The sequence below is a fragment of the Sapajus apella genome, unplaced genomic scaffold (genome assembly GCF_009761245.1).
Source record: "Sapajus apella isolate SASKATOON/1434 unplaced genomic scaffold, GSC_monkey_1.0 scaffold32, whole genome shotgun sequence".
NCBI lineage: Eukaryota > Metazoa > Chordata > Mammalia > Primates > Cebidae > Sapajus > Sapajus apella.
The window spans coordinates 8,535,924-8,552,613 of record NW_022436972.1 but is presented as its reverse complement, the minus strand read 5'-3'; the positions used below and the strand labels follow the sequence as shown (position 1 = coordinate 8,552,613).

At 40.1% G+C, this 16,690-nt stretch overlaps 1 long non-coding RNA gene across 1 annotated transcript in view; it reads left to right on the top strand.

The window, feature by feature from the left end:
• Positions 1-16,690, top strand: part of LOC116562302 — a 114,148-nt gene that overhangs the window by 46,343 nt on the left and 51,115 nt on the right. Inside the window, exon 2 of the long non-coding RNA XR_004273871.1 lies at positions 12,990-13,077. This is a non-coding gene — a long non-coding RNA (uncharacterized LOC116562302). The remainder of the gene's footprint in view (positions 1-12,989; positions 13,078-16,690) is intronic.

The following is a 16,690-nucleotide window of genomic DNA, read 5'->3' as shown; positions in this document are numbered from 1 at the left end:
GGGATTACAGGCATGAGTCACCAGGTCTGGCTGAGCTGCTTATTTTGACTAACTCTTTGGGTTTTGGTTGTTTGTTTTTGTTTTCTTGAGGTGGGATTACACACGTGAGCCATTATGCCAGGCCTTGATTAACTCTTTATTGCAAAAAAAAAAAATTTATAATCTTTTGTGAACTTATTTCCGTATCAGTTACACAGGGTACAGCAAAAAATTTATTTTTAAAAAATGAGAGGAAATAACAGGCCATATTATAGTGTGAAAAATAGAAACTATGTTTTTTTAACTGATGAAAGATTGTGTTATTAAAAAACAAAATGGTTCACACACACATTGTAAACAAAACAAAGATTAGCAATGATCCTGAAATGTATCTGCTATTCTTTTACATACTTGTGATTCTGTTCCGTGTCTTTCCTTGAACTTGGACTGAGGCTGCTTTGTAGGTAGAAGAGATACTCATGGAGTGAAAGTAAGAACAAATAAGACTTAGTGTAAATATTATGGGATGGAAGAAGTTGGCGAGAAAAAGTAGGTTGCCAAAGATCTGCAAAGTATGCTTACCCTGCTGGGGAACAGATTTATAGCTGCAGATTACATTTTTGAATTTAAAAGAGCTAACTCAACCTTAGTGAAAATATAGAAATATTGGTCCAAGGAGATTTTAAAGAAAATCTTGAGTCATAAAAACCAGAAGGGATTCATAAAGGAAGACTTGTAGCAACGAGTCAAAAGATGAAATTTGTCTATACTGTTATCGCCTGTGCTCAATAAAGTCACCTGGGAATTTATTGGAATATGCAAATTGTTCTGGAATTTGAAAACTAAAGAAGTTCAATTTGTATAATTGATAGAAAAAAAAAAGTAAATGTGAACTAAGGGCTGGCACATGGAATTGTGGAGCTGTGGGTCTTTGTTTTTGCCACAGAAATAGCTTCAAAATCATTTTTATAACTTGCATTGGTGGGGTTTGGGCAGAGTAACCTCATGCACTTCTGACGGAACAGGATCTTCTACAGAGAATCCAGAGGTCTTGGTCCTTGCCATTAGCTAAGACATATGATTCTGGCCTTTGTGAATTTTAGTTTCCAACCTATATAATGAGGAGCTAGGACTAGGTGATTTTTTTTCTTTCCTTCCCTTCCTTCTTTTCTTCCTTCCTTCTTTTCTTCCCTTATTTCCTTCCTTCCTTCCCTCCCTCTCTCCCTGCCTGCTTTCTTTCCTTTCCTTCCTTCCTCTCTCTCTCCCTCCCTGCTTTCTTTCCCTTCCTTCCTTCCTCTGTCTCTCCCTCCCTGCTTTCCCTCCCTCCCTCCCTCCCTCCCTTCCTCCCTTCCTCCCTTCCTCCCTTCCTCCCTTCCTCCCTTCCTCCCTTCCTTCCTTCCTTCCTTCCTTCCTTCCTTCCTTCTTCCTTCCTTTCTTCTCTCTCTCTCTCTTTTGTTTTTGAGACAGAGTTTCATTTTTGTCCAGGCTGCAGTGCAGTGGCTTGTTCTCGGCTCACTGCAACCTCCGCCTCCTGGCTTCAAGCGATTCTCCTGCCTCAGCCTCCTGAGTAGCTGAAATTACAGGCATGCACCACCATGCCTGGATAATTTTGTATTTTTAGTAGAGACAGGGTTTCCCTGTGTTGGTCAGCCTGGCCTTGAACCCCTGACGTCAGGTTATCCGCTCGCCTCTGCCTCCCAAATTGCTGGGATTACAGGCCTGAGCCGCCCCACCGGACCTAAGACGAGATGATTTTTTTTTTTTTTTTTTATTGTGTGAGACGGGGTTTCGCTCTTTTTACCCAGGCTGGAGTGCAATGGCGCGATCTCGGCTCACCGCAACCTCCGCCTCCTGGGTTCAGGCAATTCTCCTGCCTCAGCCTCCTGAGTAGCTGGGATTACAGGCATGCGCCACCATGCCCAGCTAATTTTTTGTAGCTTTAGTAGAGACGGGGTTTCGCCTTGTTGACCAGGATGGTCGTGATCTCTTGACCTCGTGATCCACCCGCCTCGGCCTCCCAAAGTGCTGGGATTACAGGCGTGAGCCACCGCGCCCGGCCCCGACTAGATGATTTCTAAGGTTCTTCTTGGGTGTGTCTCTATGTGTCTTGTTTTTAGTTTACTTAAGCAGACTTCTGTTTGTTTAAGTATAGTTAAGCAGAACTGAAGTGGACGTGCTGGATTCTGTTAATGAAACCAATAAAAGTTTCCTTTAAAAAGGCTTCTTGTAAGGCCGGGCGCGGTGGCTCAAGCCTGTAATCCCAGCACTTTGGGAGGCCGAGGCGGGTGGATCACGAGGTCAAGAGATCGAGACCATCCTGGTCAACACGCTGAAACCCCGTCTCTACTAAAACTACAAAAAATTAGCCGGGCATGGTGGTGCGTGCCTGTAATCCCAGCTACTCAGGAGGCTGAGGCAGGAGAATTGCCTGAACCCAGGAGGTGGAGGTTGCGGTGAGCCGAGATCGCGCCATTGCACTCCAGCCTGGGTAACAAGAGCGAAACTCCGTCTCAAAAAAAAAAAAAAAAAAAAACAAACAAAAAACAAAAAAAGGCTTCTTGTATTGCCTTCCTGAGACAATAATGGTTCAAGTATTTTCTTCTTTTAAATCAAGATCTAGGGTTGATATTGTAATTACAGAAATAAATTATGAGGACTCCGCATGGCACAGTACTTCACATAACCATCTAGATTGTTCAGTTGCAAACTATTTCACCTCCAGCTGGTTAAACCTCTCTAAGCCATAATCCTTAAGCACATTTAGTCTTTTCTGGTGGGGATCCAAGGAAGGTTCATTCTCCTGTTTTTTTAAAATCAAAACTGTACACTTTGCAGTCACCTGATTAAATTCTTTACACAGAAGAATTCTAAATTCTAGAACCAAAACGCTATAAGTTGTCCTCATCACTTAGATCTTTTAAGCAGGGTCAAGATTCATAAGGATCTTTTAGCCTTGTCTCATTTAGCCTTTTCCCTTGAAGCTCCAGTAAACTGCTCTATTCTTGTTAGCTTACTATAGCTCCTAACTGTGTGTTGATTTTTACTTATCTTAAGGCGACTGGCACTGACATTCCTCCCACCTACTCACAAAGGGAGTCTATTACCTCTTTGTTCTCTCTCAGCAACTTCAAAATCTCCCCGTTCTGGGCCAGGCATGGTGGCTCATGCCTATAATCCTGTACTTTGGGTACCTGAGGTCAGCAGATCACTTAAGGTCAGGAATTCAAGACCAGCCTGGCCAACATGGTGAAACCTGTCTCTACTAAAAATACAAAAATTAGCTGGGCTTGGTGGCAGGCACCTGTAATCTCAGCTACTTGGGAGGCTGAGGCAGAAGAATTGCTTGAACCCAGCAGGCAGAGATTTCAGTGAATTGAGATCGCCCCACTATACTCCAGCCTGGGTGTCAGAGTGAGACTTTATTTAAAAAAAAAAAAAAATCCTCCTGTTCTGGTAATATTATCTGCCTTCATTCTCAATGATCTGATGTGAGCAAATGAAAGTAGGGAGAAGGCAGCTCAAATGCAGGTAGATGGAACTTAGAATTATTTACTTTTAATTTTAAATTTTCTTTGAGACAGGTTCTCACTCTGTTGTCAAGTGCAGTGGCATGATCACAGCTCACTGCAGCCTTGACGTCATGGGCTCAAACAATCCTCCCACCTCAGCCCCCCAAGTAGCTGGGACTACAGGTGTGTAACACCATGCCTGGCTAATTTTTAAATTTTTTGTAGAGATGGGGTTTCACTAGGTTGCCTAGGGTGGTCTCAAACTCCTGGGCTCAAGCAGTCCTCTCTCCTTGACCTCCCAAAGTGCTGGAACTACAGGTGTGAGCCACCGCATCCAGCCAGAAGTTTAAAAATCATTTAAATTTAATTTAAATCATTAACAAAAGTCAAGCTAGAAATTTGATCTTAATGGTAGCCAATATCACATGTGTATCGGGGTTACATAAGGGAAAACATATTAAACCTTTAGGAGAGAAATTCTTCCGGCTTTATGTTCTAAGTGAAATTTCTTGAGCATGATATCACACTGAAAAAAAAAAACACCTCCCCAAATAAAATACATTTTTTGAGTTTATTATTCCTTCAGTATAAGTTAGGGGCATGGATCTTAAGGGAAACTCCAAAAAAATTTCTGGAAAGCAAGACAAATAGAAGCATCTGAAGCTTGATGTGATCTGGCCTAATCCACAGAGAGGTAAAAAGACTATTCTTCAGTCTGTACTATTTCTCTCAAACAGGATTTCGATGTAAGTTGGTTTAAGGTTACTCACGTCTATGTTTGTGATTCTCAAATATTACTTATAAAGAGGATACAGACTTCTTAAAATTCTTCCTTGTATGTCCCATTCACTTTCTGCTCTTCTGTAGGGGCTGCCAGATCTCTCTCTGTCACTCAAAGTCTTCCAGAAAAGACTTGTCCCACAGCCTTGTCTACATACCTTTTCTCCTTCTACCACTTTCTCTTTTCTGATTCTGCACCACCGAATTCCAAATAATCAACTGGCAAAGCAGAATTCTTCTTGTAAGGTGGGGAAGAGGAAGAAGATGAGACAGACAAAATCTTCTTTCACAAAGAAGTTAGTGTCGAAGAGCTTTCCTCTGTTACTAATATTTACTCAGTCACACAAGCATTATCTTTGTTAAGCTTAATGATATTCTGTGTGGTAGTTATTTTCCTATTTAAAAGGAACCTAAGGTTCAGAGAGTTCATGGAATTTGCTCAAGAACTCATAAATAGCAAATGGTTTACTGGGAATTGCTAACCCTTGTTCTCAGGTCTTGTAAGACTGTGGAGGGCAAGTTTTCTGTGTGACTGGTTAAGGAGCGATCCATGTCCTCTAAAGACTGGGGAAGCCAATGGTAATGTTGACATTGTTTTATCAAATGAAAAGTCCTAACTCAGGCTATCACCAGCTTCAGTGGCTTCCTCACTTTCATATGGGCTTGGGAGTCTTTCCATACATGTCACCCCTAAAGTAACATGACATGTGGTTGGGCAGGGTACAGTGATGACACATATAAGCAATGGAGAAGTTATTAATCACAATCTTATATTTTCTCCTCATGTATGTTTGCGTAAATAGTTATGTGTGGGGGGTTCCCAAGAACACCCTCAGATTCAATGACTTGCTAGAAGGGCTGACAGAACTGGCAAAAGCTGTTATACTCACAGTTATGGTTTATTACAGCAAAAGGGTACAAGTTAAAGTCAGCAGGAAAGAACAAGCACAGGTCTCCAGCTGTTCCTTCCCTGTGAAGTCCTGTGAGCAGTGCTGAACTTTCCCAGCTGTGATGTGTGACAGCACAGAGGATTGCTAAACGGGAAGTTCACCCAAACCTTGGTTCCAGGGTTTTATTTGGGGGTTGGTCACGTAGGCATGAAGTTCATGGTGTGACTGACCCTTATTACCCAGTTTCCAGTTCCTCCTGACTCATCATGGCTCAAGGCCCCCACCATCAATCATACCAATTAGTCTAATTTCATTCTGCCAATCAAAAACTAAGACCAAAAATGTTAGGTAATTTCTGAAAAGTACCAAGAAGTTAAGAATCTATGTGTGTGGCTGGTAGTGGTGGCTCATGTCTGCAATTCAAGCACTTTCAGAGGCCAATGCAGGAAGATCATTTGAGGCTGGGAGTTCAAGATCAGCCTAGGCAACATACTGAGATTGTCTGTACAATTTTTTTTTTAATTAGCTGGGCATGGTGGCACACACCTGTAGTCCTAGGTACTCAGAGACTGGGGTGGGAAGATCACTTGAGCCCAGGAGCTGAATGCTGCAGTGAGGTATGGTCACTGACTCCAGCCTGGGCAGCAGAGAGAGACCCTGTCTCAAAGAAACAAACAAGAAAAACCTGTATGTCTGTTCTAAGGGTATTTTACAACTGTGTCTTTAAAAATGTATTGCATTATTTAGTTAACAGCAATAACGACAACAGCTAACTATCTGTCTATAGATACATGTCTTAAGAAATAGCCTGGGGCCGGGCGCGGTGGCTCACGCCTGTAATCCCAGCACTTTGGGAGGCCGAGGCGGGTGGGTCACGAGGTCGAGAGATCGAGACCATCCTGGTCAACATGGTGAAACCCTGTCTCTACTAAAAATACAAAAAATTAGCTGGGCGTGGTGGTGCGTGCTTGTAATCCCAGCTACTCAGGAGGCTGAGGCAGGAGAATTGCCTGAACCCAGGAGGAGGAGGTTGCGGTGAGCCAAGATCACCATTGCACTCCAGCCTGGGTAACAAGAGCGAAACTCCGTCTCAAGAAATAGCCTGACTGATGAAACAAGGCTGCTGAAAGCAAAGCAGAGCAAATTTTTGCAACTGTGGAAAAGAGTGGGATTACATAGCAATTTTGCTGGCCTAAGTTAGAAGAAGATGAGCAAGCCGACTTCATCTATTCATGTGCTCATTTCACTATTTTCAACGGAGGAAAAAAAGGAACAGAGGAGGTTCATGGATAGCAAACCATGTGTTTAGGAATTGACTTAAATTTTCAGTGGAAAAGGCAAAACACATGCAGAAAAGTCATAGTTCTATGTTGAATGTAAACAGCTGTGTTTTGGGAATTTATCTAATGTTAAATTTAACGTTTAAATCAATTAGTTGCTGCTATGTAACAATCTATTATAAAACTCAGTGGATTTACAGAAATAATTTATTATGGCTAGTGTATCTGCAGGTCATCCGGAGAATCGGATTGGCTGGAATGGCTCTGTTTCAAATGTATGTCATGCTTCTTAGACCAGCAGAATAGCATTAGGGCATAATTTCTCATAGCAATGGGAGGTGGGTGAGAGAGCCAGTGGAAAAACTGAAGGTTTTTTAAGGCCTAGTCTACAGACTGACATTTGCCACTTTCAGCCCAGCATCATTGGGCATAGCAAGTCACGTGGCATATTAGTGTCCTGTGGCTTTCCTAACAAAGGTCTACAGACTGAGTGGCTTCAACAGCAGAAATTATCTCACAGCTCTGGAGATTACGTATCCAAGAGCAAGGGGTTGACAGGGCTGGTTCCTTCTGAAGGCTGTGAGGGAAGGATCTGTTCTAGGTTCCTCTCCTCGGCATGGAGATGGTTCGCATAGTGTTTTCCCTGTATGCATTTCTGTTTCCAAATTTCTCCTTTTTACAAGAACCCTAGTCAGATTGGATTAGGGCCATTTCGATGACCTCATTTTAGTTGATTACCTCTGTGAAGACCCTATGTTTATATAAGGTCATATTCTGAGGTACTAGGAGTTAGAACTTCAACATATGAATTCTAGGGAGACACAGTTTGGCCCATAATAAATGGTTGAGCCCAAAATAAAGGACTTACAAACTGAACCCATAATGATGACGTGGCATACAGGGGTGAGGAATTGGGGTCTTAATAGTTTAGACTTAATCAAGTGCGTAGAGTTGGAAAACTATGGCCCATGGACCAAACATGGTCTATTACCTGTTTCTATAAAAAATTTTGATTGTACCACAGGATGCTCATTTAAAAAAATGTATTTTCAGTCTGCTTTTGTGCTACAATTGTAGAGTTGTATAGTTGCAACAAGAGACTGTATGGCTTGCAAAATCTAAAGTAATTTTTATGTGGCCCTTTCCAGAAAACGGCTGCTGACCTCTGGTCTCGCCAGTTCAGTGAGGCTTAGAGAATAATGACTTTTCCGGAATTAGAGTAACTGTCCTAATGGAGCAATGGGCAAACATTGTTTTGGGAGCAAGGAATTTTGTCTTGCGGGATCGGTTTTGCCAGTAGGTAACTCTGTGAACTTGAGCAAGATCCTTAGCTTCCCTGTCTCTCTTTCTTACCTGGAAAATCAGGGAACTGGTCATATTGCCTGCCTGGCTGTTTCTCCTAAAGCATAGCCAGATATGAAACCTTGAGCTACTAAAATGACTGTATTGCACAATGCAATAAAGAAGGTGGCATAATTGTAGAAAAATATTATTCTACTTTATGGGCCTGTATATTCTTTTAAAGAAATAAAAATTGTGTGTGTGTGTGTGTGTGTGTGTGTGTGTGTGTGTGAATTGGCAATTTTGCTTACCATGGAATTGGCTGATATTTAAGGTTCTTTCTTCTTAATATTAAGATTCTATGAAATTAAATATGAAAAGGTGAATATGTAAGATGTAGCATTCTTAGACAGACATATGCTTCATTCTGATGGAATTTAATTAGACCATTTTTGATGCTCTGAGCATCAGAATCTTAAGATGTTGTTGCCAGAGAGGTCCCATTTGGTCCTGATGTCCAAACATAATAATCAAAAGAGTTTAATTCAGAATTTTATGAATAATCAGAAGAATGTGTTAAGTAAGACTATCGTGAGTGGCAAATTGAAAAACCTAACTCCAATATTTTATAGTGCCTCCCACCAAGAAGAGGAGTCTCTTTTCCTACCTCTTAAATCTTGCTTTGAATAGATTACATAATTGAACCAATGTTGTGTAAGTTCTGGAATCTAGGCCTCAAATGCCTTTCCTTTCTTGGAATCCTCCCCAAGACCACTCCCATGTAAGGAAGCTGATCTAGTACACCGGAGGATGAGAAACCATGCAGAGGAGAACTGAGATTGCTCAGGTAACAGCCAGTAACAACTACCAGTCATGAAAAATCAGGCTAAGGAAAAAGTTCTGGTTCAAACTGAATCACCTCTTCTGTGCCCCGTGTTTCTCTAGTACCATACTGGCTGCCCCAAAACCTCTGCTTCTGAGTTTATTTTATGTAAATTATAGAAAAGTTTTTACTACTTATTTTCTCTTAAGTTTAAATTACAGCCTTTAGCTACAGATTTTTTAAAAATCCATTGATTTCCATGAGAATCTTTTCTTTCTTCCAAGTATGCTACACAGAATGCTGATTACCTACTTTGGTTAAGAAGTGACTTGCTGCAGTTTTCTGCATCTCTAACAAATGTGAACATGTGATTCTATGTTTCCTCTGCAAGATCAACACACTCTCCTGTGTGGTGGTGGGAAGGGCATTTATACTCTTGGAGCGAAGAATAATTTCCTGCACGTTGTTTGAGATGGAAACACAGCTCCTATTGTGCTAAGAATGTCACATAGATTTCATGTTGTCTGCAAATTTTGATTTGTGGTGACTGCCTGGAGTAATATTAAGAAATATTGGCAGATCACATCCAGAATCAGGTATAATTGATTGACAGTGTCTTTCCTGGAGAGGAAAGTGGCCTGTATGTATATCCCATATTTCCTATTGTTGGCTACAGTACATTATATGAAATACAATTAAACAGCTCTTGTCTACTAGTAGCAGTAGCACTAGGAAATTTTTATTTAATCACTTCATACCCTAGTAGGTATAATTTATAAAGTTATATTAGCTAGGCTAAATAAAGTTAAATTAAATTCTCTAATAACCAATATCTTTAGGATGGTAATCTCATCAAAAGTGCAGGGGTCATTTTTATTTACACTAACTATATTTTTATTTTATTTTATTTTATTTATTTATTTTTTTGAGACAGAGTCATGCTCTGTTGCCCAGGCTGGAGTGCAGTGGTGCGATCTCAGCTCACTGCAACCTCTGTCTCCTGGGCTCAAGTCATTCTTCTGCCTCAGCCTTCCAAGTAGCTGAGATTACAGGCACATGCCACCATGGCCAGCCAATTTTTGTATTTTTGGTAGAGACAGGGTTTCACCATGTTTACCAGGCTGGTCTTGAACTCCTGACCTGATGTTATTCACCCGCCTCAGCCTCCCAAAGTACTAGGATTTAAGGCGTAAGCCAATATGCCTGGCTACACTAAGTCTTTAATAATCACATATAATAGCTAGTTAGTGGTTTAATCCATGGCAATATTTTAGAAACAAATAATATTTTTAAACTATAAAATAAAGCTATAATGATAAAATTGCAAAATGTTGCAAGATATTAAATTGAGAGATGATGTACTGCCAGGGTTGGCAAACTATGACCAGTGGGCCAAATCCAGCCTGTCACTTGTCTTTGTAAATAAAGTTTTATTGAAGCACAGCTAGACCTATTTGGTTCATATTGTCTATGGCTGCTTTTGTGATACAATGATAGGATTGAGTAGATGTGAGGGACCAGCAGAGTTGAGTAGCTGCGACAGGCACCCTATAACCTCTAATACCTGAGGTATTTACTATACAGACCTATTACAGAAAAAGTTTAACCTGATGGATTAAAATAGTTAAGGATCTAACATTTATGTCAAAAAAACAAAAAAGGCTTTATCTGAAGCAGTTTTTAATTCTATCTGCACATTAAAATTAACTGAGTAGATAGACTTTTTAAAGTTACTAAGACGTGACCCATCTGGGACCTGGGTATTGTTTGTCTTTGAAAGCGACTCTGCTAAATCTAATGTGCAACAGAATTTTGAAGCATTGATCAGGGCTACTATTTTTTGAACCATTTACTCTTCTAGAAGTTAGATGATATCACTACCCAGTTTGACTCATAGTGACTCAAATATCGTATAAAAAGTAAATCTGAAATAGTTTAACAAAATTAAAAAATGAAGTTTCAAGCAGTGTTGACTGTTAATCCAGATTGTATAAGCCCAGAAAATAGAATTCTTGCTGATAATGAGTCCAAGCTTCTTATTTGTGAAGTAAAATCATTTCCTCCACAAATCTTCAGATTATAAAAAAGAAAACAAAAACTAATGGTCAGGCTAACAAAAATATCACTTGAGTCTTTTTTTTTTGGGGGGGCTTTACTTCCTTACATTCTTGAATTATCTACTTTAGAAAATAAAACTCCATAAAACTATATCCTGTTTTACTGTTAGAAAATTTATTCACATTGCAATACTTATAAAATATTTGAGAAATTGGGTAAGATACAAGAAGATTAAAGTTGAGTTAGCTAAAGACAAATCACTTTTTCTAGTTCAACATGTGGCAAATTATAATAGATACCCCAGAAATAGTGGACCAAGAAGCTCACAGCTTTAGTTTGAACATGACAATCATGCACACTCTCATTGTCTTGTTTAGTGTGCCATTGACTTGCCATGGGTTTAAACAATAATTTTAATCAGTCACATAACAAAAATTTCCATAGATATCTGAAAGCAACATTTGCGTGGATTATTGGAATTACACATCGAGGGAGATTATTTATAGCTCTAGCATCACACTTTAGGATGCTTAATTCCAGAGTCATGTCTTGAGATCTTCCTAAGCAGTTAGTGCACCACTGGTAAAAATTATACATTTATGATTTAAAATGTTACCAGCCCAACAGCTATTTTGAGCATATGCAGAGCTGAAAATTTCCATCCATTTTGCCAAAATCACACTTTCATCAGTCTGTAAAATCTGTTTTGGCTCCACCCACCTATCCTAGTGCCAATTTTTCTCCTTTGTTACTATCTTCATCTAAGCCTGAAATTTCCTCCATCATCAAACTAAGAAAACTTGAAATTCTTCATGTTAGAGATTCTTACATGTTAGAGATCTTACAGGTCCTTAAAAACATAAAAGAGGCTGGGAGCTGTGGCTCACACCTATAATCCTAGCACTTTGGGAGGCCGAGGTGGGTGGGTCACAAGGTCAGAAGATCGAGACCATCCTGGCCAACATGATGAAACCCTGTCTTTACTAAAAATACAAAAATTAGCTGGGCATGGTGGCACCTGCCTGTAATCCCAGCTACTTGGGAGACTGAGGCAAGATAATCGCTTGAAGCCAGGAGGCAGAGGCTGCAGTGGGCAGAAATCGCGCCATTGCACTCCAGCCTGGGCAACAGAGCGAGACTCTGTCTCACGAAAAAAACACACCACCACCACCACCACCACCACCAAAACCACACACACACACACACACACACACACACACACACACACACACACGAAAACAAAAATGCAATTTAGAGAGAATATAAGGATGAAAAGATTCCAGTCTATTTTATTCTTTCTTTTTTCTTTCCGCCCAGGCTGGAAGGCTGGAGTGCAATGTCATGGTCACGGCTCACTGCAACCTCCGCTTCCTGGGTTCAAGCAATTCTCCTCCCTCAGCCTCCCGAGTAGCTGGTATTACAGGCACCCGCCACCATACCTAGCAAATTTTTGTGTTTTTAGTAGAGATGGGATTTTGACATGTTGACCAGGCTGGTCTCGAACTCCTGACCTCAGCTGATCATCCCACCTCAGCTTCCCAAAGCACTGGGATTACAGGTGTGAGCCGCCATTATATTTTAAACAATTATTTGTATTCTTCTAATCTTATTTTCTATAGAATTGGTAGTGGCACCGTGAAAGCCATTGTACCCATCGTAGTTCATGAATATCTATTTTCTTTTCTTTCCTTTTTTTTGGGGAGTAGGGGAAGGGTCTTGCTCTGTCACTCAGGCTGGGTGTCACTAGGCTGGAGTGCAGTGACGCAGTCTCAGCTCACTGTAACCTCTATCTCCTGGACTCAAGCAATATTCCCACTTCAGCCTCCTGAGTGGCTGGAACCACAGGTGCGGTTGACCACGCCTGACCACCATGCCCAAATAATTTTATTTCCTGTAGACATGAGGTCTCACCATATTGCCCAAGCCAGTCTTGAACTCCTGCGCTCAAGCGATCCTCCCGCCTGGCCTCCCAAAGTATAGGGTTACAGGCATGAGCCACTGTGTCCAGCAAATATCTGTTTTCTGTAGAGACTAGTTTTTCTCTAAATGACACATGGCTGAGTGTTGGTGGCTCATGCCTATAATCTCAGCTACTCTAGAGGCCAAGGTCGGAGGATAGCTTCAGGCCAAGAGTTGGAGACCAGCTCGGGCAACATACTGAGAGCCTGTCTCTGCATGAAAAGGAAAAAAAATTAGCTGGGCATGGTGGAGAACATCTCTAGTCCTAGCTACCTGGGAGGATGATGAGGGAAGATTGCTTGGGCCCAGGAGTTTGAGGTTGCAGTGAACTATGATCTCGCCACTGCACTCCCCCCTCAAAGGGGCAGAGTGGGGTCCTGTCACCAATAAATAAATAAATAACTGACACATAATAACTTTTCCTTTACAGAGTACGTCAAAGCCCTTGGCCTGCTTCCCTGAATTGTTCCTGTCTTGGCGCAGGACCTGAGACACTGACAGAAGCAATATTTTCCACGGTAAGGTTCGTAGATATTTCCTGACAAACTATTATTCCCGTTTTAGAGAGACAGTACCAAGAAGCACAATGCAAGTAAATATGGTAATATACACAGGAAAGAAACTAATATTTATTTAATAACTAATAGTATATGTGAAACACTGATATGCACTTCACATATATTATTTAATCCTCATGAAAACCATCATAAAGATATTACTCCCACTTTGAGGAGCTGGGTCAGTTTCTCAAGGTCGCACAGCTAGTAAACAATCTGTTTTTAAATAGTTCTATATAGCTCACAAGTGGCCAATGAACATTTATTAAAAATCAATAAATTCTCAATAAGCTTTTGCTAAATTTGGAAATCACTTTTAATTTTCTCATATATGTCTCACAGTACATCATAGGCATTGTGGATGGGTAATTTCCACCTCCACATCAGGAATATAAGTAACTTTCTAAAAATATCTATGCATGCAGAGTAACTTCCCACTACTTCCGAAGAATAACTTAGGTCCCTTTATGGTGTCAACCCTCTGAAGCTAAATCCTTTTTCTTTAGTTGAAGAGTGCAACTTTGAAAATTATGGCAATTTGATATCTTGCAACTTATTGCAGTTCTCTGCAAGTTCAGACATGTTCTACAGTGAACAGAGAATACAAATGTAGCTAAGTGTTAATTAAAAAGAACATCTTGAGTGTAAACATTAAAAATTGATCACCTTCTGTGAGCAATTTAATTTATAAGCATTAACATATTCTAAGCTGATGTCTTGAGTTTTACTAGAACATCCCTTGGTGCATAATGAAGGGGAAGAAGGAAGAACCTTTCACATGAACATATTCAAATTCCCCATTTCTCAGTCACTGTGGGTGTGCTGATTCTAAGGCCTTCAGCATCTCTCTGGCAGCAACAGCTGCAGGGGCAGCAGCCTCCCTGCATCCCTGGCCTCCCACAGCTGGGTTCACGCCATCAGCCCTGACACACGGTAATCGCTTTTGGCAAAGTGAGAGACCTGTGGAGTGGCTCTGGCAGCTTTCCTTTCCTTTCGGGTTGTACTAAATCATTAATGAACGCATTTACTTATTGAATTTTCAGCTTATTCAGTAAGGTGTAGCAGAGTGTACATATGAGAGAATGAAAAAGAGAGTAAGTTAAATTTCATTGCCAAAGCCAGCCAGCTACCTTCATGAACTTAATTAAGGGAATAATTTTTCCCCTTAGTTTCAGAATCTATTTTCAATGTCACAATCCTGATATTTTGAAAATATTACTAAATATAAATAATGCTATTTAAAATGTGGATTCAGTGAAACTTGTGGATTTCTCTTTGGTATGTCCTTTGATATTCTCTACCTTTTATTTAGTGCCTTTCCTATTACCAGAAGTTTAGTGCCCCAGTGGTTTTCTGACACTTCCTGGCCGCTCAGAGCTCCACACAGTCATTCTGACCTTTCTTCCTGCCTGTCTTCTACTCTATGAAACTCATTGATTCTCTGTTCTGTTCCTTTAGCGTTTGAAGCTAATAGGAAATCTAATTTGTTAATCTGCCGTGGCCAGGTGTTAGCAGTTGACAATAGCAGTGCAAGGAGGTACAAAGGTCCCTACTTTCAGATAGTATAACGTGATTTCAATGTTGAGAGTTGGGCAGTCTTTAAAATCAAGTTGTGTAGACAGTTATTTAGTCTGCACACAGAATTCAGTCTACTCTGTGGACACACCATTTCATGCTTGATCTTTGTGTAGGAAAGATGGAAATAAGTTCAGATAAATTCTTAAATATGTTAACCTTATAATAATCAAGAGAGGGTTTTAGAATGGGCTTGGGAAATAATTTTTATTTTTTAAAAATTCGTATGCTAAATAGCGTAATATTTTAATGAAAAAATTATGATTCATAAACACCAATATGGAGATTTAGTAAATAATCTTAGTATGTGTTTATGCGTATGAATGGCACTATTTATATTTAAAATAAAGCTTTAATTATTAGCTTATCAAAAGTGTTTTGTATTGAGTGGTATTGGCCTCTAGTTTATTTTAGCAGGTGACTTAGTGGCAGGTTGCTGATGCATAATTGTTCGTGTTATTCTTCAAAGACTGACAAAAAATAACTTGATAATATCCAAAAGGAATTTTAAAGGGCTAAAAATATAACGGAGTTTGAAAGAGAGAGGTTAGTTTTATTAAATTGTCAAGAAAATAAGTGTAATAATTTAACATCAGTTTAATCATCAGTGAAATTTTTTAAAATGGTATTTTCAAATGTTCTCATTCAAATCTAGTATTCCTTTGGAATGTTTTAGGGCAATGGAGCAAAAAATTATTTCTTTCCCCAAATCTTACAGGTTTAAGAACTAATCTCATGACAGTAAGGGGAATTTTTCATTTAAAAAGTTTTTGTGTTTCATTTTTAGTTGTGGGCTGCTGTACATTTAAGAGAAGTTCATCTGGATAAAACTAATCTATCATGTGATGGCTATCTATTCTGATTATTGCTGTAACTATTTCTAGATATTTTTGCCAACTTTCAAAAAATATTCATTTATTCACAGCAATAAAAAATAAGTTGGCATGATTCAAGGTTCTTGAAACATTAGATGATACTATTAATTTATCAAAAATCTGCATATGAGAATTAGACTTTAGCTGGGTAGTAAAATTTATGTTATGATTTTAATTTCTCAAAAAAGAATTAAACGAATTCATAATGTTCCAGTGGGCATTTTCCAGTTGGCATATTAAGGAACTAGGGATGAAGCTGGAGGCTGAATATAGTAGCACTGGCATAGAGGGACTGGCGTCTGGGGCAGCAGGAATCAGAGACGTGGCAGAATGGGAATATACCACACACTGGTGCCAGAACAATGTTCCAACTCCCAAATCAGCCACTTTGTAGCTAATCAACCTCAGAACACGACTTGCAAATGAGAATACTAATACCCATGTCTCAGAAATGTTGGGAGGGCTGCAGGACACTGTGTGAGGAATTGTGGGGTGAAGCATTATACAAATGAGTTATCACAACCTAGGAAGAGTAGGGGAACGATAGGGCATGTTTTGTCCTCTCCACCCCTGTCTCCACTAAACCATCTTGAGCAGGGATTCTTTGCAGAGGGAAAAGAAATTTATCTAGAATCGCTGCATTAAAGAGGATGTTTTCAGTTTTGAGTGAAAACAACTCATTTAAATTAAGGGGAAAAAAGAAATATATTGGCCCACGGAACTCAAAGCCTAAGAGGTGCTTAGTAAGTTGTCATCAGGAATTTTTCTAATATTCAGCACCCCTTGACTCTGATGTCCTCTGTGGTGTTTTCATGCCTAGGCAAGCCCTCTTCACATAGTGGCAAGAATGTCCCAGTGGCTCCAACCTTATAAGAAGCTTCGTGCTTGAGATCCTAGGAGAGCAGAGATAGTTCCTCCCATTTCGCCATCAGTCCTGACAAAAGGCGTCCGAAGTCCAAGTCACTCAGAGTAGATTGTGTGCAAACATCTAAGTCCATCACTGTAGGTGGAACACGGGATGTTTTGATTAGTGAGACTAAGGGGCAGGAGAAGTAGTTGTGATCAATTGCCGCCCCCCCTCCCCCCCAGGAAGAGAAGGCACAGTTCCTAAAATGACAGCATAC